Source organism: Salmo trutta, chromosome 8 (genome assembly GCF_901001165.1).
Source record: "Salmo trutta chromosome 8, fSalTru1.1, whole genome shotgun sequence".
Lineage (NCBI taxonomy): Eukaryota > Metazoa > Chordata > Actinopteri > Salmoniformes > Salmonidae > Salmo > Salmo trutta.
Window position 1 is genome coordinate 21227362 of NC_042964.1, and position 4408 is coordinate 21231769.

Here is a 4408-nt window from a genome sequence, read left to right on the forward strand (position 1 = left end):
TCCTGCTGAGGGTCAATGCCAACACAAGCCTCTCTAGTGCAATCAGTTAGTGTGTTTGACAATCTATCTAAAGATTGGTGCTTCGACACCACCCATGGATGACATTTTTCAGATTGTAGCGATGTGAAACTTCCTGACTTGTAGTGAGCTTCCATGAGACTTTGGCCTGCTGAGGGTCAATATAATCACAAGTCTCTGTGGTGCAGTTGGTTAGCGCCTTAGGCCGTTAGTTTAAAGGTTGGTGATTTGAGCCCACCCAGAGATGCTATCTTTCCATTTATAGTGATGTGGAAAGACCTTCCTGGATTTACAGTAAGCTCGCTTTTGACCTGCTTTGTTTCCTATTGTCACATGTGATTGGTGTGTTGTTGAACATGAAAGATGACAAGTTCCTATACCTGCTGCTATACTATACCTAAATGTCTGTCAATGGTCTCTGATCTTCTGTTACTCAATAGCTTGATCATTCTGTGGTCTCCATGGAACATATCATTTATTCATATTAATCCGGCAAGTATGACAATGTAAATTATGTCAATCTGGCATGAAAACCCTTAGCATTTAAATGTATCTCGCTTGAAGGACAATGTTGGTCCAGTATGTGTGTGTTTGTGTGAATATGTGTGCCTATACGCCATGAAAGTGACTCGCCATTACATCATTCTTCCGGGGTCAGTCCCCTAATTATTTTGAATGGGCTTGGCGATCATATATTACATTCGTGAAAACGCAGTTGTTTAAGATATATATTTATCAAATTGTATTTGTGATTGTGGCTGAATTTACTCCTGCTAGATGCCATTTATATAATGTTGCGCTGACGAACATTGTGCTACATTTTTGCCCTATTAAGGCCATTCAAAAACCTAACAAACGTTAGAAAACTACAGGGCTACTTCCTTGAAAATGTTGCGGCACTTTCGATGCACGTTGACACAACCATTGGAACAAAGTGTTGTTGTTTCGTAAACTCCATGTACAGTTGGATGAGATCACGGATGGCCAGCGATCAAGTGTCAGGGTCAGACGTACAACAAGTCTCTGTGGCGCAATTGGTTAGCGCGTTAGACTGTTAATCTAAAGGTTGGTGGTTCAAGCCCACCCAGGGACGAGAGTTTTCAGTTTGTTGTGCTCCATAATGCGGATATGACATCCTGGACCTGTAATGAGATTCCCTGTTACTTTGTCCTGCTGAGGGTCAATGCCAACACAAGCCTCTCTAGTGCAATCAGTTAGTGTGTTTGACAATCTATCTAAAGATTGGTGCTTCGACACCACCCATGGATGACATTTTTCAGATTGTAGCGATGTGAAACTTCCTGACTTGTAGTGAGCTTCCATACATGAAGGGACGTCGCGTGCGCCATCCGTATGGTTAGTGAGAAAGTCCATGTTGCAAATGTACGCTCCCTTACTAGACGTCCGACCACGTCCGATAAATCCGTGGACGGCGTCGACCCGCTCACGGGGGCCGGATCTTCCAGGAAGTCATCGAACGGAGTCTCTCGGACCTTTAGTTTCCGTTTAATTAAATTTTCAAATTTTGGTCATTTCCTTGCAGTCCCGGATTATTCCACGAGAGGGCGTATGGAATCATATTGCAAATGTAACATATATCACCAAATGCGACACGGCTTTTTCTCCTAAACCAAAGATAATTCGAAGACGAAACTCGGTCTGCGTGGGTTTGGCATAATGGGCAGTTGGCCCCGAACAGGATGGAGTCGAGGCCTCGACGCTTTTCGAGTTAAGGCTATTTTTCTGGGATTGAAAGTCAAACAGGAAAATAGAGTGCTGATTTGACCGCTTCACATCAAACTACATGAGCCTACGGTGTCAGGAGAAAAGGAACCATGCATTTACCAATGTTCATTTCAGAGAAATTGTACAATGACACATTGGTGATATTCAACAACAAGAGGTTTTTTTTTCAAAAAAGTTACATATCCAGTTGCAGCGTGTTCAGATGAGTCCGTTAAGGCAGGTTTCGGATTTTCTGTGATTTTCTGAAACAACACACACTTGTTCAACCCTCTGTAAATAAGTCAGATCTTAAGAGAAACACTTAAAACTCAATATTCTATATGAGCCTAACATTCAGATTCCTGTGTCAACCAGAAATGCCTTATAATGGTGTCATAGGGGCTGTTTTGAAGGGTTAAAAAGGTCAGATCTTTCCACAACTTCATATGTGTGACTAGGCAACCCTCATGAACTGTAAATCAGTCATTTATCCCATCAGATGTCAAAGAAAAGCTCTCTCAAACACACACACAGCAAGGACGGAGTGACACAGTGCGGTGCTTAAAGACACAAAGAGCCTGCAATGGCATTACCATTATCTCTAGGCTGAGACGAGTTCAATGAGACGCCCCGCTTGACCGTAGCTTGCTCGGTATGAGCGCAGCAACCGTGAGAAAACTAGGCCCAAAATGAGGCCTGCACCAATATGTCAAGTGCTTATGGGTGACAGTGAGAGAACCATTAGGGTTAGAAGCACAATTCAACCTCAGGAGCGTCCCTGAGGTCCTCCCGATCTGTGCAAGCCTAACCTTGACCCTGTGGCATTAACCCTTCACAGTGAAAAGAAGGTGTTTAGATCAAACTGTGTGCAATGACTTCTCTCCACATAGGAATACATTGACAATTCTCCTAAATTCAACCTGAAGTCTATGTGGGTTATGAATGCCTTATGAACCTGTCTTCTATAACAATCCATCAGGCTACTGTGAGGTCTACCTGTGTCGATTCTAAGGTTCCTGGAGCAACCAGAAAATGTTAAAATCACCCTAGAGCTATTGTCATATAAGCAACCTGCAGATAGTGAAAATCACGCAACTCAACCATCTGTCATTCAGTCAATTCTTAAGGTAGAGACTTCATATTCAGGATTCTGTTTATGTCTACCCCAAAGACAACGTGTGTGAAGTAAGAGCTTCCTGTGACAACCGGAAGTGGTTAAAAACAGCCAAGAGCTATTGTCATATAACCTGCACATAGTGAAAATCAAGCAACTCAACCCTATGTCATCCAGCCAATTCTTTAGGTAGAGACTTCATATTGAGGATTCTGTATATGCCTACCCCAAAGACAACGTGTGTCTATTCTTTTTGCAAAAAAAAACTAAAACACGCACACACAATTAGGCCATAGGGACGTAGTGTGGGGCTTAGAGGCTTATACCGCCTTCAATAGTTACTTTCGTTCAAACGATTCACGAACCGTCAGACCTAGAGCTCCGAAATTTTAGAAACCTGTTCTAGAGCTCAAGTCGATAGTGCACGGTGATTTATGGGGCTCTAGAAGGTTCTCTGACCGAGAAACTGCCTCGTACATTTGCAATATTTTCAATTCATTTTGAATATCACGGACATGGCGACATGTAGAAATGTCCCAGAGTCGCAAGACTAGGTGCATTGAAACCGTCTCGGCCCATAGAGACGGACCCCAATGTCTCTGTCCGATAGCTCATTCAGGGTCCCCGTAGTAACGCCCTGAAAATTGTGGATTTTCAGCACCAATTAAGGCCATTGCTCGGGCACCGAATGACCTATCAAGCCGAAACTTGGGATTCGGGGTCGCCTCACATAGGCCTACACATAATGTTAGAGCTGGACCCGCAGCTATAACGTAACTATGTGTTTTATGTTTTTTTATGGTTAAAATTGAAAGCACTGTGAATTATGGGCCTTCTCTGACATATGTGATAGTTGGCTTCTATACGAGTTGGAAAAAGTGGATTTTGTGTTAGATGCTATCAGTTTGGTGTCAGAATGACATCTAATTGACTGATGGACGCTGACTGCTGGGTGACGAGCAATGGAGAGGAACCACAGTCACTGCCCGGCCATCCCGAGTTCATCGGGCCAGTCAATTATGCATTTCTGCTGTATTTTTGAGCATGCCTAAATTTGTGATGCTAAGTGCCCATTAAATCATATTGCAAACGTAACGCGCTATATTGCAAACGTAACGTGCGTTTGCAATATGATTCAACAGCAGAAAATATCACCAAAGTTGACATGATGAAATCAACACAATGAGCGACAGAGAGGAACCACAGTCACTGCCCGGCCATCCCGAGTTCATCAGGCCAGTCAATTATGCATTTCTGCAGTATTTTTGAGCATGCCTAAATTTGTGATGCTAAATGCCCATTAAATCATATTGCAAACGTAACGCGCTATATTGCAAACGTAACGTGCGTTTGCAATATGACTCAACAGCAAAAAAGATCACCAAAGTTGACATGATGAAATCAACACAATGAGCGATAGAGAGGAACCACAGTCACTGCCCGGCCATCCCCAGTTCATCGGGACAGTCTATTTTGCATATCTTTAGTGTTTTTGAGCATGCCAAATTCGTGATGTTGAGGCCCATTGAATCATATTGCAAATGCGCATCC

General features: G+C 43.1%; 1 non-coding gene across 1 annotated transcript; it reads left to right on the top strand.

Moving 5' to 3' along the window:
- The first annotated feature begins 1037 nt into the window (after positions 1-1037).
- Positions 1038-1111, top strand: trnan-guu (transfer RNA asparagine (anticodon GUU)). The gene has a single exon. It is a non-coding gene; the product is annotated as a tRNA-Asn (tRNA).
- Positions 1112-4408: the final 3297 nt, after the last annotated feature.